This window comes from Heptranchias perlo, chromosome 2 (genome assembly GCF_035084215.1).
Source record: "Heptranchias perlo isolate sHepPer1 chromosome 2, sHepPer1.hap1, whole genome shotgun sequence".
Taxonomy (NCBI): Eukaryota; Metazoa; Chordata; class Chondrichthyes; order Hexanchiformes; family Hexanchidae; genus Heptranchias; species Heptranchias perlo.
The window spans coordinates 117,300,806-117,325,313 of record NC_090326.1 but is presented as its reverse complement, the minus strand read 5'-3'; the positions used below and the strand labels follow the sequence as shown (position 1 = coordinate 117,325,313).

At 42.6% G+C, this 24,508-nt stretch overlaps 1 long non-coding RNA gene across 1 annotated transcript; it reads right to left on the bottom strand.

The window, feature by feature from the left end:
- Positions 1-8,301: 8,301 nt before the first annotated feature.
- On the bottom strand, positions 8,302-24,292 carry LOC137342370 (uncharacterized). The gene is made up of 2 exons (XR_010967242.1): positions 23,832-24,292; positions 8,302-11,386 (listed from the first exon to the last, which is right to left on the bottom strand). It is a non-coding gene; the product is annotated as an uncharacterized lncRNA (long non-coding RNA).
- Between the last annotated feature and the right edge of the window lie 216 nt (positions 24,293-24,508).

Here is a 24,508-nt window from a genome sequence, read left to right as displayed (position 1 = left end):
AACCCGAGACGAGAGAATGCAGGTCGGGGAAGGAATCAGAGCCTACCCGTGGAAGGGCCGAATAGACCAAGTCCTCAGTGTGATACGATAGAAATATCACCGAGTTCCGGGTTGTACCCCGAACTGCAATGACGGTCTCAGGCCTCTCCGTTATGGGTGTGTGACGCGCGGTTGGATGACATGGGGAGTCCCCTAGTGAATGGTAGGGTCGGAGGCCACCCTCTTACATGCCTTTGGGACACAGGGGGATCCCGAACCACCGTTAACACCACTCAGATCAATGACATAGATTGGAAAATTCAAAACAAAATTATTCTAAGCAGATTCACAGGGCATTCACAAGTGGGATATGTACCGTTGGAAGTCGGTGTGGGAGACATCGTGATAGAGCATTCAGTGGTCCTTATCAAATTACCCAGAGAACAAGAACATATATTAGGGAGTGACTATATGGCCAAAGCGGGATTTTGCTTCGACCCTGTTAATTGTATGATTTGGCAAATGCCTTTGGGCATGGGCAGTATAAATCACACAGTCGTCCCGGTGGGGGAATATCAGGATAGGATATGCACGATCGGGGAAATGTGGATAGAACCAGGAGAAATGAGTAACGATCGTGAAGTACAACAGATTATTGCACAAAACTCAATAGTATTTGCCCGACATAAACATGATTGTGGGAAAATGACCAGGAGTGAGTGTATACAAGGTCCAGACCCCAAACCACAAAAGCAGTACGGTTTCCCAAAGCAAGCAGAAGAAGAGATAGAGAAGGTGATACAGAGTCTGCTGCAGCAAGGGATATTAAGACCAATAGCTTCTACTAATAACGCACCTATTTGGCCAGTAAGGAAACCCGACGGTAGCTGGCGACTAACGATAGACTACAGAGAATTAAATAAAGTCACCCCGCTAACAGCCCCTACTGTAGCAACTAGCCCAGAGACAGTAGTTCGACAAAATGAGGATGCGCAGTGGTTTACGGTTTTGGACATAACTAACGGTTTTTGGTCTATTCCACTGGAGAAAGAATGTCAATATAAATTCACATTTACTTTCCAAGGACAGCAATATACATGGTCCGCCCTGCTGCAGGGATTTCACAATTCCCCGTCCATATTTCACCAACGGCTGAGGGAAGGGTTAAAAGGATTCTCGAGGCCTGAATGTCCAGTGCAGTATGTAGACGACTTACTCCTACAAACTGAAACCAAGAAGGAACATTATCAACTGCTAAGTGAATTACTGCAGTTGTTACATGACTTGGGATTAAAGATTAACCCTAAAAAAGTGCAGATCATGAAACAAAAAGTTACTTACATGGGAATGATTCTGACGCCGGGACAAAGGGACATTGACAAGCGAAGGGTAGAGACGGTTGGTAGATTCCCTGTTCCGCGGGATGTAAAAGGGTTAAGGTCCTTCTTGGGGTTGGTGGGATATTGCAGGGACCATATTGATGGATTCGCCACAAAGGCGGCCCCGCTGATGGAATTATTAAAAAGAATGTGGCCTGGGAGTGGAAAACAGAACACAGCCAGGCCATGACTGATCTGAAGCAAGCACTAGCTGTCGCGCCTGCTCTAAAAACCCCAAATCCAACTGAGCCGTTTTCATTGGAGGTGGCTACCACAGACACCACCCCTCTCGGCAGTTCTATTACAGGAGACACACGGGAAATTACGACCAGTAGCGTACGCCTCACGTATGCTCTCACCAGTAGAGCAGGGGTATACAGTATGCAAAAGACACTTGCTAGCTGTCTTTTGGGCAGTGCAGCATTTTACCTATATAGTGGGACTAAACCCACTTACAATATTAACAGAACACACCCCAGTACAGCTACTGTTAGACGGAAGGATTAAGGATGGTTCAGTTAGCCAAAATAGAATTGCTAGATGGACATTGTTGCTGCAAGGGAGAAATATAACCGTAAAGGGGGTAAAAACCACCACTACGTTAGCAGACAACTTAGTTTATCAGGGAGAAAAACATGAGTGTCAATTGATGCTAGCAAATGACCCCAAGGGCCCATTTGTATCAAAACAAAAAGGAGGGGGTAAGACGGGGCCTGAAAGCAGAAAGACAAAGGAAACAGGAAAGGAAGAACCCTATTTTAAACTTTTTGTGGATGGCTCTTCATCAGTACAGGATGGGGAAAGGAGAATTGGCTGTGGGATATACATAGAGTTGAGCCTGGACAGAGAGTAATGATTAGAATACACCAGCCCACCTCATTCTTGAGTCCAAAGTTTGCCGGTCCCTATGAGATAGTAGACAAAGCTAGCCCATCTGTATACAAGATATTAACAGCACCAGATAAGAGTGGCTGGTACCACATTAATCAGCTAAAGTTGGTCGGAGAAAAACAAGATAATCACCATTGGCATGTGCTGCTCGATGCTAACGATGTTCTGAATTCTGAAGGTCAGGGAGATCAAGAACAGGACCAGCTACAGGTCCAAGAGGAGGTGATCGAAAACAAATTTGATACTGTCCGTTCACATGCAGAGGCGAATCCAGGAAAAAAACGAAAGAAAAATAAAACAAAAAAGGGGGAATAAGTGGGTTCGAAGAAACGGACGGTTAGAATCTGAAACAAATTGGGAACAGGATATGGACGGTCTGGCTCAGTATATGGAGAGACTGGACTTATGATAGTACCTAAATGAAACTGTACATAAGAGCAAAAATTACACTTGTTTATTCCAGGTCCAGCCTAGAATGAAGGGGATAATGCATTTTGTTGCTATCGGATTGACCATCATCAGAACTGTGGTTGAACCTGCCTCGGAGCCGTCACGACGAATGAACGTGCCTGAAGCAGTGTCGGCGACGGAGGGAGATCCCGAGACCAGGGACAACTTTGCTCTGCAGAATAAGACAGTCCGAACCAACAAAGGGAAAAGAGAGGATTTAAATTTGTATTATATGGGAGTGGATGGGTTAGCGTGTGTAGGAAAGACTTTGGGTATACCGGAGGGAGCGGGAGTACAGTTTTCATGTAACACAGTTCTAGAGGTGACATTGTCGGTAATCCCAGAGGGAAAAATTATTAATCAATTTGTGGGTCCATTTATGGAGCGACCATTGGGGAGTGACGGTCAAGGTAAAATATGGTCCACTGGGACCACACTTATGTAAATATTGACTGGGGTAGTGACTCATACCAGCAATATTATGTTGGGGCGGTGTTTCATATTCGCCGGCACGGAGGCAATTTGACCTACCCTTTAAAAAGAGTTCATAACGTGGGCAAGTATCATGAGGGTACTTGGATATCTTTGAGCAGTCCACCATCTCATGCTATTGTAATGGACGGTGCTGAGAAAGGGGTAGATTTGTCAAAGTGTCACCAAGGAGGGAATCACTGGGCCTGTCCAGAAGAGATAACGAGACAGAGACTTACTAATTGTGGGTTCAGTACTTATGAAAATTGTTCATTGTCCATTTTGCCGGTTAACAACCAGTCCTTTTTACAATACGCCCTTGTGGGACAAACGTATTACATAGCCACAGCGGCTATGAACTATAACAAAGGATGGAAACAGTGCCCTCTGGAAGGACACAATGTGGCCATTAACAATGTGACCTCAGACCTGGTTGTTGGTGGACAAGTTCTGCCTAAGCCAATAATGAGGATGGTAATAAACGAAAACCTCACAGTCCAACGTACCGATATAGACCAAGATCTGCGGAAATATGTTCCTACCGAACTACCACCCATTCCGCACCTGACTGCAGATTGGACGCAAATAGCGGAGGAAGCCAATGAGATAATTCATCAATGGACTAAACACACTAAAATAATTAAAACGCATGCTGATAAAGCAGATGAACTGCAACGGGACCCCGGGTTCTGGGATAAGTTTTGGAATTGGGGATCTAATGTTCAAATACATCCATGGGTCAGGATTTTATCACCTGCTGCTGTACTTGTGATTTTATGTGCATTAATACTTATCATGTTCAATGTATATCAGCTTAGAAGGTGGAAAAATGAAATTTTGCAACAATTGAGTGTTAGTGCTATAATGAAACAGAAGAAGCGATTATCAATATAAGGACACTGTGTGAAGTGTATTATATACGCTTTTTTATATTTTTTCTATAATCATATGATATCGCGGATGTAACATGCCCATTGGGGGATAATGACAGCCTCAGGAGTGGTACACAGAAAGGGAGAATAATGATCCTAAGATAAGTATCTTTGGATCAAAAGGGGGGAGATGTTGGCCAGAGGCTGCAGAAACCTATTGAGGTTAATTCGAAGTGCTAACAAAGACACTGACTTTTGAACTAAGGTGACCTGGAGTTCAGTCACTGGTCTGAACTGGCCAGAACCGGTTTGAATTCGTTCCGCTTCTTAGAGGGACAAAGGAGCTGTTATGAGACACCAGGCCTTATTTAGAAAAGGAGTATTGAGGTGATGCTACCTAGTCCCTTGGAACAGAGCCAATCAGGGGATGACATCGACCACTCCAGCAACTTTAAGCCAACCAGAGAAGACAGCATCATTCGAAAAGACAGACTTGGGAATAAAACTGAAGAAATGCAGGCTTGGTCCCAGTTTGTTTGTGAGGGAGACTCCGTAGACTAACCATCGTGGAAGTAGGGACCCTACGTCAGGGATGTAGAGACTACGTCAGGGACGTAGAGACGACGTCGAGAGTGAGAGGGCGAATTGCCTGGCCAGCATTACCTCTCCTTTCCGGGTAATATAATATCCTTTCTATTCTGTGACCACTCAGGGAGTGTTAGTCAGAGAAACCTAGTGGGTGTGCGTTTAAATCTTAATACTCAGGGAGTGTTAGTCAGGGAAACCTAGTGGGTGTGCGTTTAAATCCTAGTTTGAGTATAAAACTGTATAACCTGCTGTAAACTGCATGCCTATATCTAACTAGACGTATAAGCAGTATGTACATGATCTAATAACGTTAATAAAGCGAATTGAGAATTAAGAGAGAATTGACTCTTCCTCTGTGTACTAAGCCAAAACCGTTAACCAGTGACTTCCGGTCAACAGGCCCAAGCATCAAACTCTAAAGTATTTCTCTCAGTATTGCTGCCCGCCACCCCCCGTCCGACATCACCTCCCTAACAAGTACCCGTTGCTAGCTTTCTTTCGGCCAGTTCCTTATTCATTTCCAAATTTATACTTGAATTCCCAATGTTTATGTTATGCAGCAGCCTTTCATGACTATGTGTCAATCTGAATTCTTTATAACTTCTTAAAATATAGGGGCTTAAAATACTACTTTTTAATTATTTTTATATATACAACATGTCCAGGGGTCAGTATTAGGACCACTGCTCTTTTTAATATTTTTGAATGACCTGGACTTGGGTATAGAGGATATAATTTCAAAGTTTGTAGAAAACACGAAACTCGGAAATGTAGTAAACAATGTGGTAACAGACGTCAGGAGGACATAGACAGACTGGTGAAATGGGCAGACACATGGCAGATGAAATTTAATGCAAAGAAGTGTGAAGTGATACATTTTGGTCGGAAGAATGAGTAGAGGCAATATAAACTAAATGGTACATTTTAAAGTGGGTGCAGGAACAGAGACACCTGGGGGTGTATGTACACAAATCTTTGAAGGCAAGAGGACAAATTGAGAAGGCTGTTAAAAAAAGCATATGGGATCCTGGGCTTTATTAATAGAGGTGCAAAAGCAACAAAGTTATGCTAAACCCTTATAAAACATTGGTTAGGCCTCAGCTGGAGTATTGTGTTCAATTCTGGGCACCACACTTTAGGAAGGATGTCAAGGCCTTAGAGAGGGAGCAGAAGAGATTTACTGAAATGGTACCAGGATGAGGGAATTCAGTTATGTGGAGAGACTGGAGAAGTCGGGGTAGTTCTCCTTTGAACAGGGAAGGTTAAGGGGAGATGTGATAGAGGTGTTCAAAATCATGAACAGTTTTGACAGAGTAAGCAAGGAGAAACTGTTTCCGGTGGGAGACGGGTCACTAACCAGAAGACACAAATTTAAGATGATTGGCAAACGAGCCAGAGGCGACATGAGGAAACAATTTTTTACGCAACGAGTTGTTATGATCTGGAATGCACTGCCTGAAAGGGTGGTGGAAGCAGATTCAATGGTAACTTTCAAAAGGGAATTGGATAAATACTTGAAGGGAAAAAAATTACAGGGTTACGGGGAAAGAGGAGGGGAATGGGACTTGTCGGATAGCTCTTTAAAAGAGACGGCACAGGCACGATGGGCCGAATGGCCTCCTCGTGTGCTATACCTATTATGATTCTATGATGTCCCACTCTTTTTTTCTGTTAATTAATGGTTGCCTTTTGCACTGACACAGAAGCTGCATGAACATGTAGCTATTGGTTTTCTGTGTCTTGCTGGCATGGCACATTCCACTCCACAACCATTGGTATAACTGCTTTGGATTTCTTTTACCTTCCTAGTTCCTGCAAGTGTTTTTAATTTCATGCAACCTCCTTCAGTGTGAAAGTGCTTGCAAATTCCATCTAAATGTCTACCCTCATTCTTCACTTGGTTGACTTTGCTGCCAGATCTGTCAACTTTTCTTCTGTGAGGTCCCAATTTGGAGCCTGTGCTTTAGTGGGGTAAAAATGGGACATGGTCCAAAACTGGGCGCGATTCCAGCAATGCACAATAACTGTCTGCCGGTACAGAGAGGCCTAAATTCATCCTCGGGTCTCGTGCTGAGGCCCACAGATGAGTCCGGGGAGGGAAGGCAATCGGTGGGGGGGGGTGGCGAGGGCGGCCTGTAGTTGTTTTGTGAAGCCAGGAGGTGCACTCCTGCTCCTTCCGACTCCACAAAAAGGACATTTCAGGAGGTTTTGGGTTTTTTTTTAAGCAGCCTCCAACATTCCCTTTAAGGACCACTTGTTCAACAGCTTAAAATCCGGAAATACTGGTCACAGCTTGTGAAGCAGAAGCTCCAACTTGTCTAAACGAATTTAGGTATCCGAGTTGGAAATAGGTATAGGAACCTCATTTCAATATTGAAATGAGACCCGTGCTCATTTCTGGCGATCACCGGGGCCGCATTAAAAAGAGGCCCCTGACCAATTTAGCAGTGGCTCAAACGCCCTTACAGATCGGGCACTGGCCTCTGCCCTGCTAAATTGGTTATCGTTGCACCCGTTTTATGCCTGGAAAATGGGCACAACAAAGTTAAATTTAAACCTCAATCAAACTTATTACACATGTGTGGCAAAGTGGCAGCAAATCTTTAATAAGGAGAATAAAAAGAGCTTGTGTTTAATCATATGTATGAACCACAGCTCCTAGTCACTATAGATAAAAAACCTCAAAAAGCATTAACTTTTTGTGGGGGAGGGAGTGTTAATTCCAATCAACACCCTATTGGGTATTTCCTATCTCAAGTGTACTTTTCAAATTGTAAACAATTTTACAACACCAAGTTATAGTCCAGCAATTTTATTTTAAATTCACAAGCTTTCGGAGGCTTCCTCCTTCCTCAGGTAAATGTTCAGGAGCTCCTCGAAGCCTACGCATTTATACATATAGAACAATACATGGTGTTTACAGAATGCCCCTGCAACTGCCCGTTGCCAAGGCAATCACCGTGTTCAGACAGAGAGGTGTCACCTGCAGAACCCCCGAATACACATTCAACAAAAAAACAAACAGGAAAAAAAAACAGAGAGAGGCAGAAACATCCGGAAGGCAGAGAAAGCCAGCAAATGACCCATTATATTAAAAACAGATAACATTTGTTCGCTGGTGGGGTAACGTGTAGCGTGACATGAACTTTTCAAAGAAGGCTTTTGTAACAGAATTTGCAGCTTACTATTGTGACCAACATAATTATGTAACTGCCTGCAGAGCCTCTTAAACTAATGAAGCCGTATTGTACTCAGTGTTTTTTGATACATACACCATGCTTCAAGTGAACGTATTGCAGAAGATATTAATTCCATAAATAGTATGATTGGTTTGTAAATGGAGTGCCACTTCCCTGGATTCTATTTTTCACATCTCCTTATAACAGAACATATAATGGGTGTTTTTACATAAATGATCACACAGTGTTGCGCATAATACAAAGAAAATGGTTTCTCTAAATGCTTTTGTAATGACTTCATATGTTTCTGTAAATAGGTGCTCTCCTAATTCAGATCTAAATCTGGTTCATTAATGTGTTTTGGAGAATGGCTGTAAAAGATCAGTGTAGTTAGGTGGAAGTAATCACCAGAGCCAGTTTCACTGTATCTATGCAATGTATCAAAATATAGACTAAAACAGTGGACAATAAAATTAACATAAGGGAAAAAAATTGTAACATAAATAATTGCTTATCTTTATTGATCATTTTTTTCACAGCTGCATTGCAATGCAGCAATCAGCTGTAATCTTTCCATTAAGTACTTACTGAAAACTCTGCTGCTGTATTTTTAAACCAATGAGAGCTTTTAAACTAAATTAATTAAAACACTCCATTTGTGGAGATTTCTCTGACAATTTGGAAACGAGACCAAGACATTGTTCAGCCTTCAGTATAAGCATTAATCTCATTAGATCTTCCCTTAAAATCACAAGAAACCTTCTAGTAACAAAAGGATACAAAAAGCAATTAATCACAAATACGTTACATTTTAAAGTGCATAGCCATGGCCGTCAGCACTGGCTAATCAGACAACAGCACTGGGAGAGTGGACGTGTGGTTCGAAAATATCTAATATGGACCCACTTTCCGAATAACTGATTTATCAAATGTCAGCTCACACAATCTTCAGTATGTGTTGATTAACTTTAAAGTATTAACTAATGTAATACATAAAGAAAAGTAACAAATGTAGTAGATATTGGTTTATGATGTGTGCGTAGATTGCACTGTTATATTGTTGTCTTGTTACCTTTTACATATGTCAGAGCTAAAGGTAGCAGTTTCATGTATGTATAAAGACAAATTACAAAAGGGAGCTAATCAATATTAATTCAATCCAATAATGCATGATGAATGTTGTGAGCAGTGACGAGAAATGTGATTTGATTTTATTATAGTACAGGATCCTGCACTGGCCACATTTTCACTGCCCAGATCAGCTCTGAGCTCAGCCAGTGCTTATCTTTTTAGCTCTCTCAGTCCAGCCCACAAAATGCCATTCTAAATTAGCCCCAGCCCAATGTGGCATGACAGTATAAAATGCTACAAGAATACATTTACAATATTACACACACCAGAGGGAATTGGAAACACTGGGGGTGAAATTGGACATGGGCGGGGACACAAAACAGGCGGAATCGCATTTGCTACCTGTAATACCACATGCCCTGATATTCAGCTCTATTGAAGTCAATGGAATGAATGCCGGGCAGAGGGTACAACAACCAACTGATGACATACCACCCTTTTTGCTTCCCCGCTCATGTCCAATTTCACCTTCACTAAATCTGAAGCAGAATATGCTGGAAGTACACAGCAGGTCAGTTAGCATCTGCAGAGAGAAAAGACAGGCTGCTGTTATCAGGCAGAACCTTTCTGCAGAAACCCTAATTCTGGGGTGTCCAAACTGCAGTCCAAAGGTCTCACATGGTTTTTCAACCCACAAAACCCTGGCTAAACAGTTTCTATTTGCACTCACATTTTTTACTCTGTTGGGCTTGCTTGCTTGATTTTCACAGGCCTGACGGATTGGAAAGGTCTGTTCTCAGGGCTGCCGCCTCATTGGGTAAAAAATTCCAAATCCACCAAAGTGGCCCTGTCCCGATCAGGTGTTAGCGTGATTTAGTTGGTAGCACTCTCGCTCTGAGACAGAAGGTTGCAGGTTCAAGTCCCACTACACAGACTTGAGTACATAGTCTAGGCTGATGCTTCTGTGCAGTACTGAGGGAATGCTGCATTGCCTGAGGTACTGTCTTTCGGATGAGACATTAAAACTGAGGCCCCTTCTGCCCGGTAGACATAAAAGATCCCATGATACTATTTTGAAGAGCAGGGGCCAACATTTATCTCTCAGCGAACATCACTGAAACAAATTATTTGGTCATTACCTTATTGCTGTTTGTGGGACCTTGCTGTGCGCAAATTGGCTGCCGCATTTCCAACTTTACAACAGTGACTACACTGCAAAAGTACTTCATTGGCTGTAAACCGCTTTGGGACATACTAAGGTCGTGAAAGGCGCTATATAAATGTAAGTCTTTCTTTTTTTCTTTCAAATCACCCCTAAAATTGAAACAGGCAAACCTAGAAGACTAAGAAATATAAGCAGCCAAGCACTGGGGGCAGAGTGGAAGTAAACACCCAGCCAGTCTAAGGGAAGAATGCATGCAGCCAGCCAATAAGTTCTCACAACATATGTATTGTGGCAGATGATGTTTTTAATTATACAAAATTAATTTTTAATTTAAGCCTGTAATTTAGCTTGGGGGGGGTGTTTTTATGTGAATTTAATTACACAAGATTAATTTTGAATTTAGCAGTGGTGGTCGATGGATCAGTGTTTTGTGTTGTAATTGTTTATATGGCTCGCGGGGTTCCACAGCTCAAAAGTAAGTGGCCCATGAAGACCAAAAAGCACATTCTAGTTATTTTCAGTAATCTTCCTTTGAGTGCTTCCCACAGCCAAGCCAAAAATATAGAACATACATGTTGAAAATCAAATAATCTTATTGGCAGATCTGAAGGTTTTACTAATTTAATACAAATTTTACATTTTTGGCTACTTATTCCCTTGATTTTGTGAGCAATGCAAAATGCAATTTGTGTGGTTACAAGTCAGTACATTCATCATTTAATGCACCAATTATTTCACATGTTAAGAATAAGAATTGGAATCTGATTATGTACTGAGTTGCAGCATAAGAAAGGAACAAATCTTTTTTTTAATCACCTCTCTTCTAATTGAACTTAAACTTACTGAGGGCATAAATTTGCATGAGATAAAGGATTAAACTGCATGTTATGGTTTGAGTGGTAAATGTGAGTCACTGTCCACACTGACTGACCAAATAGCCTCAGTGGCTACACACAGGACAATCCTTCCAATTTATTAAAGAAATGAACGTACTTCTCAGAATTTTTTATTCTTGGGATGTGGCCGATGCTGACAAGCCCACATTTATTGCCCATCCTTAATTGCCCTGAGAAATGGTGGTGGGCTTTCTCCTTGTACTCCTGCAGTCCATGTGCTGATGGTGTTCCCGAGGTGGTGTTAGGTGGTGTTTGGTGTTAAATTCCAGGATTTTGACCTAGCAACGATGAAGGAATAACTATACATGTCCAGTTCAGGATAGAGCTTTGATGTTCCCATTCTTTTTGCTCTTGTTTTTATTGGTGGTAGAGGTCAGGAGGCTCAGAGGTGCTGTTGAAGTAACTTGTACATCCACTAGATTGTACATACTGCAGCCACAGTGTGCTGGTGATGAATGGGGTGAATATTGAGTTTAAAAAGAGTTAGTGCTTTTAAAAAAAAGACTCACATTTATATAACATTATGAATTTCCCACTCTTAAGACCATCCATCATTGTGATCGTTCCAAGTGAATTTGGCAATTTAGTTCCAATTTCTGCCAAATTCTGAGCTGTATTGTGTTGTGGGCCAGCTCCTGCTAGGGCAGAGGTGGCCAATTTTTGATAAATTAGAGCTGAAAAATTAAAATTTTATCTGACAAAGAGCCACAAATGTTCAGTCCCTTTTACGTTACAGCTCAGGTGCTCCGAGAGTAATGCCAAAAGTGGAACTACACTACCATCAGCTCCACAATGATAGGGTCAATAATGATCAAGAGTCCAAACTACTCCATTATGGTAAAAGTGCCTTAAATTAAAAATATACCATCAGGATACTAGTTTCAGTGTAACCTATGGCACATTGTTCTTGTTGAGTAGAATTGCGATAAAAAAATGTCTGGTCCTTTTATTTTTTTACTTAAATACCAATGCACACGGGGAGTCTTCAGGTGAAGCAAGGTTAGAGGCCGGGGATATTTGGATCAGAACACTCAAAACTCAAAAGGGAATTGGATATATACTTGAAAAGGAAAAGCTTCAAGGGCCATGGGGAAAGAGCTGGGGAGTGGGACTAATTGAATAGCTCTTCCAAAGAGCCGGCACAGGCACGATGGGCCAAATAGTCTCCTTCAGTGCTGTACGATTCCATGATTCTATGACACGCAGATATAATTCAGTTCCCATTTTAAAGTTATACATTCTGCTCTTATTCTTATATGGGGTGAATTTCCGCAAGTGTATATTTCCACAGGGGTTCCCCTGCTCATCAGAAGATCTGCGAAAACCCCCAAAAAATGATTATGGAGGAGCAGTGGGAGAATCACCATGGACATTCACCCCGTGTATCTATAATATAATCTTGGTCCTAAATTTCAGCGAGGTTCTCCACTTACGGTGTGGAGTACACCGCCCATCATATTGGATGCTCAGGTGTTCATTTGACAGGCGTAAGATGGGGGCAGCATCAATGAATTTCTAGGCCGAAGTGTTTAAACTGGAGCAAATTCAGGTATTCAATGAATCAATGAGAACTGGCCCAATTTGATTCATTTGGATTTGGAGTTTAGTTATCATTAATATTTTTTACATAGATTTTTCTGTATTGTAATTCTTATTTCCTTCTCTTTTTAAGCTCCAAGGCTGTGCACTGAAATCTGGCTGACAGGACTTGCTGCAGACATCTATCTCCCTGGGCCTCTGCTGATGTTGATCTGTGGCTCGGCTAATGGAGCTGTTCAGTTATCCCCCCCTCCCCCCTACTTATTTTTTCCTTCTTCCCCTGTCAGTTGGCACCTCACCTCCACCCAGTGGTGCGTATGACAACACAAACAAGATTGGAAAATCAGCAGCTGGGAGTAGCCCAAGTGTGACTGTCAACCAAGGTCTCATGATAGAGTCTATTGCTCTAAAGCCTCCAGAATTCTGATAACCATCTTATTGAATAATTTTCTCGCTAACATAATGGCTTGTGACAGCTTCCAGCAAGAAATACTGCTTAAGGGACAGATCAAAGAACACATTGTTTGTGCTAAATGTTCTTCCCAAGAATAATGTGTTTCAATGTCACAAAACGTGCCTTTAGGGGAAAATGCTACCATGATACAAACAACACTAAAAAAAGGAATCTGGAAAGAATCTACTGTAGACTTTCCACAGAATGAAGCACAATGTCATAGCATCTACAGAACTTGTGGGTGACTGAGAGAATAATTTGTCAATTAGAAAGAAAATTCAGCATACCTCAGCATGGTCATGTCAGAGTCTGTGACAGTTAACATGCAACCTGTTTCTCTGCTTCCTGTAGCTGCTCAGAAACAAACACTGGAAAACACCTGTTCCACCCTGCAAACTTTAAATGATGTTGAAATGTAATAAAATCATGTACCTATTCACTCGATTTTCTGATGCATAAAGACCTGTCATTGTGAGGAAGTGTTTGGCAAATCTTTTTTAACAAATGAATAAAGTAAGTTGCATTGGAACGCATTGTTAGTCACTTGTGGGTGAAGTTATCATGACAAAAATGATTTCTGTTTTGCTAGTTACTCTTTCAAAGTTTGCGAAACACTTCCATGAAGATATGCCCCTTTAATTAGTATCCTTTGTATTAATGCCTCCGATTTATTTTGGCACAAGAGAGACTACAAAGTGAAAGACATAGATATGAGTGCATTATTGTGCAGATTTCTTCAAACAATTTTACTTCAGGTTTCCCATAACTTTGTTGATAAAGGAGCTTGAGGAAATTTAAAAATTGCTGGAGTTTTAAAGTCTGATTTTAACTCTGGTCACCAGTTAAAATTGCAGTCGGGGCCTGATGGCGTCATCGGAGCCCAATCTGTATATTTAGAGGATCCCGTTGGCTTCAGGCGGAGTCCTTGCCGCCTGCTCAGAAGAGCAGGTTAAAATAGAAGACAGTGGGAACGGAACAGGATGTCACCAGGTAAGTATCCTAGCAGATTTTAACTATCTGCTTCCCGATTTCCTCCAGGCAGCTTAGATTAACCTGAGCACAAAAGTTGGCAAAAAGTCGAACCATATTTTCAACCTATCAATGACAGGTACCAGAGAACTCTTTGATGTATCAATGACCCCCCCTCCACTGTAAGGACTAACATTGATACCTTTGACCCCTACTGAAAAGATCATCCCTGAAGCCTGGCTTCTACTTTGACAATAACAGCTGTTAATGGCACTGAATGTTACCAGACTCTCACTAGTGCAGTTTGTATTTGTTCCTCCCTTAATTTCTGCAGAAATATTAATATTACGCATTATCAAATATTTCAGGGTTGGAAAAATGATGGATGTCGACAGTCGCATGCTCACATTCTAAAAAGCTGAAATTCTACAATAATCATCAGCACAAAGCTCTTGGAACCATGCCTGTACAGAGAGTCTGTGCACGTTCAGTGACAAGAGGGTATTAGATGCACAGCTAGCCCACATGTCAGTGATGAAGTAAATAACAGTCTCCTCCGACTCTTTCACCAGTAATAGCATTTTATGTTTTACAGCAGCACAGAAATTGTGAATAGCAATGAGAAATTAAATCTGGAAATAACACATATGAGCTGCTGATAATTACAGTCAATGGCTCAGTAGGAACATCCTTGTGGTGAGGAAAAATGCTCCCATTATCCTTTGTCCCAGCATCTGTTCCTACTAAGCCATCACTATTGAATGGGTTTGGATGAATCATTTGCAGCCAAATGCGCCTGTTAAATAATGTCGCCATTAGTGGAATAACAGCCTCCCACGGTAACAAAACTCCAACAGTTAGTGTCTAATACAATAGGATATGCTCAGAGATCATCATTTCCCCCAATTAACTGTATATCCTTGCCAATAACAGAGTGGTTAGGAGGGAATCTAGTCTTGAATTGAAAGGGATGTTGGATGGTGAACTGTGGTTTTTCATCTTTAAATGGACACAAGTTGGGCTGGAAGAAGATAACAAAAGAAGACAGGAAAAAGTGTGAACAAAGCAACAAGATTTGATCCTAATTCTGCTTCCAATGTTCTTCTACCATGATTAAAGCTGTTTACCCTATGTAAGGAGCGCAAAGGTGAAGATTTTTAATAACCCAATACATAAAGGGCAAAAGAGTAACTAGGGAGAGAGTAGGGCCTCTTAAGGATCAACAAGGTCATCTATGTGCGGAACCACAAGAGATGGGTGAGATCCTGAATGAATATTTCACATCGGTATTTACGGTTGAGAAAGGCATGGATGCTAGGGAACTTGGGGAAATAAATAGTGATGTCTTGAGGAGTGCACATATTACAGAGAGGGAGGTGCTGGAAGTCTTAACGTGCATCAAGGTAGATAAATCTCCGGGACCTGATGAAATGTATCCCAGGACGTTATGGGAGGTTAGGGAGGAAATTGCGGGTCCCCTAGCAGAGATATTTGAATCATCCACCGCTACAGGTGAGGTGCCTGAAGATTGGAGGGTAGCAAATGTTGTGCCTTTGTTTAAGAAGGGCGGCAGGGAAAAGCCTGGGAACTACAGACCGGTGAGCCTGACATCTGTAGTGGGTAAGTTGTTAGAGGGTATTCTGAGGGACAGGATCTACAGGCATTTGGAGAGGCAGGGACTGATTAGGGACAGTCAGCATGGTTTTGTGAGAAGAAAATCATGTCTCATGAATTTGATTGAGTTTTTTGAAGGGGTAACCAAGAAGATAGATGAGGGCTGTGTAGTAGACGTGGTCTACATGGACTTCAGCAAAGCCTTTGACAAGGTACCGCATGGTAGGTTGTTACATAAGGTTAAATCTCATGGGATCCAAGGTGAGGTAGCCAATTGGATACAAAATTGGCTTGACGACAGAAGACAGAGGGTGGTTGTAGAGGGTTGTTTTTCAAACTGGATGCCTGTGTCCAGCGGTGTGCCTCAGGGATCGGTGCTGGGTCCGCTGTTATTTGTTATTTATATTAATGATTTGGATGAGAATTTAGGAGGCATGGTTAGTAAGTTTGCAGATGACACCAAGATTGGTGGCATTGTGGACAGTGAAGAAGGTTATCTAGGATTGCAACGGGATCTTGATAAATTGGGCCAGTGGGCCGATGAATGGCAGATGGAGTTTAATTTAGATAAATGTGAGGTGATGCATTTTGGTAGATCGAATCGGGCCAGGACCTACTCCGTTAATGGTAGGGCGTTGGGGAGAGTTATAGAACAAAGAGATCTAGGAGTACAGGTTCATAGCTCCTTGAAAGTGGAGTCACAGGTGGATAGGGTGGTGAAGAAGGCATTCGGCATGCTTGGTTTCATTGGTCAGAACATTGAATGCAGGAGTTGGGATGTCTTGTTGAAGTTGTACAGGGCATTGGTGAGGCCACACTTGGAATACTGTGTACAGTTCTGGTCACCCTATTATAGAAAGGATATTATTAAACTAGAAAGAGTGCAGAAAAGATTTACTAGGATGCTACCGGGACTTGATGGTTTGACTTATAGGGAGAGGTTAGACAGACTGGGACTTTTTCCCTGGAGAGTAGGAGGTTAAGGGATGATCTTATAGAAGTCTATAAAATAATGAGGGGCATAGATAAGGTAGATAGTCAAAATCTTTTCCCAAAGGTAGGGGAGTCTATAACGAGGGGGCATAGATTTAAGGTGAGAGGGGAGAGATACAAAAGGGTCCAGAGGGGCAATTTTTTCACTCAAAGGGTGGTGAGTGTCTGGAACGAGCTGCCAGAGGCAGTAGTAGAGGCGGGTACAATTTTGTCTTTTAAAAAGCATTTGGACAGTTACATGGGTAAGATGGGTATAGAGGGATATGGGCCAAGTGCAGGAAATTGGGACTAGCTTGGTGGTATAAACTGGGCGACATGGACATGTTGGGCCGAAGGGCCTGTTTCCATGTTGTAACTTCTATGATTCTATGAATTACAGGATGCAAATTTAAGACACTAAGCATGGAGCCACGGGAAGGGAAGGAAGGAAGTCTGATGCCAGCAAGCCTTGGTGTGTTCTGATTGCTCAGCTCCAGACTCACCATGGCAGAGTCCTAGAACAGTCCTTTATGACTGCCTGTTTATCCCAGAATGACACTAGGGCTGTCAATTCTGGTTGGAGGCATTCCTGGAGGTTTGATCATGCGACATGCTGACCACGACATTTGATCACGTGACATTTTATCACATGACATCTGACCTCATGACTTCTACAAATGTTATTGCCTTTACCTTATAAAGGTTGGTTCCGTGTAGTTGAGTATCGTTGTTCATCATTTTGTGCCAACAGCTGTTGTGCGACAAGTTCCAAGAACCAGGAGGCCGCCCGTGAGCAGGTGAAGAGAGGAATCCAGGGGTGGGGGAGCGATTCGCAGAGGGGAAACCAGAGGTGGGAGGAACTTTGATTCCACCAGTAAATAATGGTAACTCATTGAAATTGCACTGATGACTAATAGTAAAATGGTAACACTCAGATTCCCCTCATAACCAACAGTAATAAAATTACTCACTGACAGTCTATGTGTAATTGGTAGTAATAGGTGTAATAAGAACATAAGAAATAGGAGCAGGAGTAGGCCATACAGCCCCTCGTGCCTGCTCCGCCATTTAATCAGATCCTGGCTGATCTTTGACATTAACTCCACTTTCCTGCTCCATATCCCTTGATTCCCCTAGAGTCCAAAAATCTATTGATCTCAGCCTTGAATATATTCAATACATTTACCTGAGGAAGGAGGAAGTCTCCGAAAGCTTGTGAATTTAAAATAAAATTGCTGGACTATAACTTGGTGTTGTAAAATTGTTTACAATTGAATATATTCAATGACTCAGCATCCACAGCCCTCTGGGGTAGAGAATTCCAAAAACTGTATCCAAAGAAGTAATGCCCTGATATCTCACCTGTAAGTGGTCGTAATCCTATAACCCGCTGATATTCACCCTGAAACCACAGCCAGAATCCCCCTGCACTGCACAAGATGCGGTCAGGCTCCCCAGTCAATGCCATTTTTAATTGGTCCGATCTCTCTCCCTATCTCCTTGGACTCTGGTTTGGACTCGGGTTCCATGTGAAGGTGAACTGCGAACCTCAGCCAGAGCTGATCTGTCCTTGGACTTCACACATCAAAACCGGGTGGCACAGAGTGACCTGAACCAAACCAAGAGAACGCACAAAGGGCAGTGGGCTCAGTGTTTGGGGCAATTCTCACAGGGCACATCGTCCTAAACTCAGCTCAGCACCAACATTTCTAAATCACTCCCTGAGCTCGGACTCAAAGTTTTCACAAAATTATAGAAATTACAGCACATGAGGAGGCCATTCGGGCCCGGGTGCTGGCGCTCTCTCCTGTAATCCCATCACCCCCCCCAAAAGATCTTTATATATTCCTCCTTTTCAAATATTTATCCCATTCCCTTTGAAGTGAAGTTTTAGTCTCTACCTCAATAGCCATATATGGTGAAGTATCCCATGATCTAATAGTCCTCAGTTGAAGAACTTTCCTCCTACCTTCGCCCTTGTTTCTTCCAATGAGAATCCTTGATTTCCGTTCCCTAGATCCCCAATCGTCCACCAGTGGGAATAATCTTTCACTAGTTACCCACAGTAAGGTCCCCAGGTTTCACCTACCCCTTCACTGACTGCTCCTCTCTCAGTGCCGCTCCCACTCACTACGTTGCTGCTGCTGCTCCTGGAACTGCGGGTGACATCGCTGAGCCAGAGGCAGCCGGTGATGTCATGGAGCTGCGGGGGGGGGAGGGGGTGCACTGTGGCGGGAAATTTAAATCGCTGATCACCCAGGCTGCTGGAGGCAGCGCTCAGGGGAAGAACCCCCGATTCCGGGAGGGTTGGGAACCCTGTATGACATGTGATTTGGAGAGATGTAGAAGAAGGGAACAGAGAGAACATGTATGATAACTTATGAAGATTGCCAACCTGGACCTTATGACCACTGGTACAACTGCAGATATAGTAGAATCATAGAATCACACAGCACAGGAGGAGGCCATACGGCCCATCGTGCCTGTGCTGGCTCTTTGAAAGGGCTATCCAATTAGTCCCACTCCCCTGCTCTTTGCCCATAGCCCTGTAAATTTCTCCTTTCCAAGTATTTATCCAATTCCCTTTTGAAAGTTACTATTGAATCTGCTTCCACCACCCTTGCAGGTAGTGCATTCCAGAATGCTAGTAATTTAGTTCAAAAGCATAATGTTTGCCCCAACACACACTTTCATTATTGTCACCAGTCCAAACAATAAAAATATCACAGGTGTTACATTTATGTACTCATGCCCAAAATAACATTCTGCTTGCTTTTACAAAAACTTGTTTTACAATCCCAATGGACTGTTTTCAGATACTAACTGAGCTACATTGTGAATTATTCTAAGATGGTTGAAGCTTTTTTGTGAAGGGAAGTCAGCTTGGCATCTGTAGGGTGAAATTGCAATGTACAATAGTCGTGTGCTAATGTGATTGTATGAAATTCCTCTGCAACATCTATGAAGGTGTTAACTTGCTTAATTTAGATGAGTTAATGCCTTTTTTTAAATGCTCGACAGAGCAAGTTCATACAAGCACAAGAGGGTAAATTTTAACTTTTGAGCAGCGGACTGAAGGGGTGAGCTGGCCGGCCGGCCACTCTAGCAGCGAAGAGGCTGGAGCCATTTTAAGGCCTGGTCCTCATTTAAATAGAAGTGTTCTAACACAGCTTGCCGAATTCAGGCCGGCGCAGTATCGGGACGGCAGCAAGGTAAATCCTGAGGCGGGGGGTGACGGGGGGCGACGGGGGGCGACGGGGGGTGACGGGGGGCGGGTTGTGATTGTGGAGAGAGGGAGCGCAGGGTGGCAGTGGCCCAGTTTATTTTTGTAGGACCCGGAGGTGCATCACCTCAGTGCCTGTTTCAAGTCATTTCGGGTTTCCATCTAAATTTTGATTGGCTTTGTGATGTAAAACTCCATATGATTTTTGGGTTGAAGCTGAGCCAAGAGGCTGATGCATGAACTGTAAACGGCACAATCTTGCATTAATATATCATCTAATCATGTCTATCAGAATATCTCAAACTGTTTTGAAGTGCACGGACTGTTCCAATCAGGCAAATGCAGCAGCCATTTTGCACACAGCAAGATCCCACAGGGAGAACTGAGACCAATGGCCAATGTTTTTCGATGGTATTGTTAGAGGGAGGAATGTTGGCCAGGGCCCCCAAAAAAACTCACTCCTTTTTTTCACATAGTGCCATGGGATCTACAACATCCAATTGAATTAGTGGAACAGGCGGATGGGACCTCGGGATAATGATTGATCCAAAGGACAGCACCTGGAATAATATAGCACTCTCTCTACTGCATTCGTACGTTAGTTTATGTGTTCAAGTCTTGTGGTCGGAACATGAAACCTTATAACTCAGGGGTGAGAATGCTCCCGTGGCATTTTGAGATTTTCAACTACGTTATCACAGAAAGAGAGGGTTGGTTTAATTTATATTAAAATGTGCTTTTAAGCAAAATTTTGCTTTCATTGGGTTAGATTCACAGGATAGCCACAGGCTGGCGTAGTGAATCAGATGAAGCATCTGTCCAGATAGGCTCAGTCAATGGAGGTTTGTTAAAAAACATCCAGCAAACATTCACACCTTAGGGATTGGAGTGTCTCATCCTTTTGAGCTTTAGGAACATAGGAACAGGAGTAGGCCATTCAGCCCCTCTTGCCTGCTCCGCCATTTGATAAGATCATGGCTGATCTGTGATCTAACTCCATATACCTGCCTTTGGCCCATATCCCTTAATACCTTTGGTTGCCAAAAAGCTATCTATCTCACATTTAAATTTAGCTTTGCAGGATCTAGATTCAAGGAGTCCACATCTAGATGGATGGCAGCAGACTTAACTGGCAGCTCTACTGATCATCCCCAGATGAGGAAGGAGTCAGGAGTGAAACTGCCAAACCTCCTCTCCAGTGAAGCCACAAAAAGAACAAAGACCCACATATGTCAGGATCAGTTTGTAAGGTCTGCCAAGAGCAGCAGGTGTAGACGAGCCTATCTTAAGAGAGACAATTAGTCCAGAACAAGTCTTTGGGTGAGGTGGATTTTAACATTTAAAATGCTCCTGGTTATTTACGTTGAACCCCTCTCTGCATTGTGTGGCAGTTCTTGAGATGATGGAGATTGCACCGACACCTTCAGCAACCTCTCCCCATACAGCTCCCCACCCTGTTATGGGGCTACCTGACTTCAGGTAGAGACACCTCCACAGATGCATCTGTGAATCTGGGAGTCCTTCCTGCTGCTGACCTCCCCACTGCCCTAAGGCTGCATCTTCTTCAGACATTCTTGCAGTTGTGGCTTTCTGCTGCTGAAAAAGTGATAGCCCCCTTCATCTAGCTGCAGTCTTTTAAAGGCTGCATCAGCACTGTATTTCCCTCTCTTCCGGTGTCTGTTACCCTATCAGGAGCAGTATTACTGCTCGTTACCCATCCTGCATGCTTAAAAAAGACCCTAGGAGAAAAAAGCAGCAGGCTAGTCGTGGGCAGAAGTCCTGCCCCACCGTTGGCCAGGGAGGAAAATCCAGCCCTATTTATCAGTGTGAGCAGGTGCTACCAAAGTTCCAAGTGACCAGACTTAAAGTGACAGGTTGAATTCTGGATAAGAATCTAATTGCTTCTCTGTGAATGGTGACAACAGCATTAAACGCGTGCATCTGGTGTCCTGAATGAAACACAAAACCTCCCATTAAGTAGCATTCCCTCAGTCCTTATGTGTTGCGAATTTTTACATTGTAGTTGCTTATGTACAGGCTCAGCCCATTAAAATCAATACTAATAATATTCCACAACACTGCGATATCAGATTATCCCAAGTTCTGCATTGAGCAGGTTATTTTAATTGCTCATTGCCCGTCTGTCATTTTGAACATGCTCAGCCCTTAGTATACTGAGAATCACACATTCCAGTACACAAGGTCACAGAAGCTACAAACCTTCATACCACAAGTGTTAACTTGTTTCATGGCTTTGTTGGCTGGAATTTTGCTTTGTCCCCTTGTTAAATATTATCACTGAATCTTCCAAATCATTCCCACAAGCTTTCTTTTCTTCTAAAATGATAGTTTCAAGGTTAAAACCTTCTCAATATAGTTACAGAACTGTCAACATCACAAAAATGTAGGGGATGAAATTTATGATCAGCAACAGTGTCACAGATTGAAACTCAGTTAAATACATGGAGCGGTGGTTATTTTTAATAGCTCAATGGTTTTAACTAAAACAAGCGCTTGTCACTCCTAATGAGTCACACTGGTAGACCTAGATTTAAAGAGAAACGCATACTTGCCACTTTTGACCATTCTTTCTATCATCACTTGGCAACAAGCTCCAGAAACGAACTGAAACTTAGTTCATGAACAATAACTCCATAATGAATTTGGGTGCATCATATCACTTGCCAGGCTTGCCCCATATTTTGATCCTGGACCTTCTGATGAGTTGACAAGTCTGAGGCCAACATGTTCAATGTTTTCATTACGACGACACTAATAACCACTTGCATTTATGTAGCACCTTTAACATAGGAAAACGGCCCAAGAAGTATCAAAGGAACATAATCAGACAAAAATTGACACCGAGCCAAAGAAGGGGATATTAGGGTGGGTGACTAAAAGCTTGCTCACAGAGATAGGTTTTAAGGAGGCTCTTAAAGGTGGAAAGGTGGAGAGATTTAGAATCATTGAATCATAGATTCAACACAGAAGGAGCACAGCACAGTGGAGGCTATTTGGCCCATCGTGCCTGTGCCGGCTCTTTGGTAGAGCTGTCCAATTAGTCCCACTCCCCTGCTTTTTCCCCATAGCCCTGTAAATGTTTTCCCTTCAAGTATTTATCCAATTCTATTTTGAAAGTTAGGGCCAAGACACCTGAAGGCACGGCCGCCAATGGTTGAGTGGGGGATGCGTAAGACACCAGAGTTGGAGGAATAAAGAGTTCTCGAATGGCTGTAGGGTTGGAGGACATTACAGAGAAAGGGAGGGGCAAGGTCAAGAAGAGATTTAAAGATGAGGAGAGGAATTTTAAATTTGAGGCATTGTGGACTGTGAGCCAATGCAGGTCAGTGAACACAGGGTGATGGGTGAATGGGACTTACGGTGAGTTAGGACATGGGCAACAGAGTTTTGGTTAAACTCAAGTTTATGGAGGGTGGAAGATGGGTGGTCGTCCAAAAGACTATTGGAATAGTTGAGTCTGGAGGTAATAAAAGCATGGATGAGGGTTTCAGCAGCAGATGGGCTGAGGCAGGAGTGGGCGACGTTACAGAAGTGGAAGTAGGCAGTCTTTGTGACAGAGAGGATATGGAGTCGAATAGGCTGTCGAGATTGTGAACAATCTAGTTCAGCCTGAGGCAGTGGCCGAGGAGGGGTTGAAATCAGTGGCGAGGGAACAGAGTTTGTGGTGGTGGCCGTAGACAATGGCTTCGGTCTTCCCAATGTTTAATTGGAGGAAAATGCGGTTCATCCACAACTGGAAGCAGTCTGACAACACAGTGGCAGTAGAGGGGTTGAGGGAAGTAGTGGTGAGGTAGAGCTGGGTGTCGTCAGCGCACATTACACATTATGTTTAAAAGAAGATAAAAGCCCACACATTATATAGTACACTCTGTATATACAGCACCGACAGGAGAAATTCAGGATTTATGGACACTGGGGACCGAATTGTGACTATAACTCTGGAATGAAATAACACTGAAATTATAATAAGCAATTTAAAACAATTTTATTTCTGTAAAATGTGTTTTTAGATACGATAAATGTCCAAAATTACCAAAGAAACAAAATGCAGGACACGGTAGAAAGCACTAAAAATAAAACCACAATATTAGACATTACCATAAAAGCTTTTGAAGAGTTGAGAACAGGTCCCTTGTGAAACGAAGAGGTGTCCTTTACACTGAAGTGTTTGTAACTGTGCTTGTACTGTTTTATTTTTTCCATTAAAAAAAGATCCATGACCTTACTTCACATGGTGAAGGCTAAATGCTCATCAACGTCGCCAACAGCAAAACCAAAGGGACTCCTTACTTCAAATTGAAAATCTTTTTGGATCGACTATTTTCCTACAAATTGAGTAAATGTCATATTTGCATTTGCATCACCCTCTGAACTGCTGATCTTCTGCACACGGTTGTGATTTCACTGGGAAATGTGGGATGATGTTCTCTTAACTTTACGGAACGGAAAATGATAGCTTCCCAGCCATTACACTCCAAGATCCTTTTGTTCTGTGAAATTTAAAAATGTTTTAGCTGCTATATAACAGATCAGTACAGAGTTTGGTTAAGCGGTTGTGAATTTTGACTCTCTGCTGGCACTATTAAACTGCAGCGCAAGCACGTTAGGTTGTAAAAATAGATGCAAAGCACAAGTGATAGTAATGCCCTGAGACTATAATTACACAACTGCACACTAAAAATGTTTTTTAAAAGTTGTACAGCTCAGAAAGGGCAACTTATGACTGACACCCCAGGAAAGAGGACAAGCCCAATTTCAAATATATTATCTTTGTA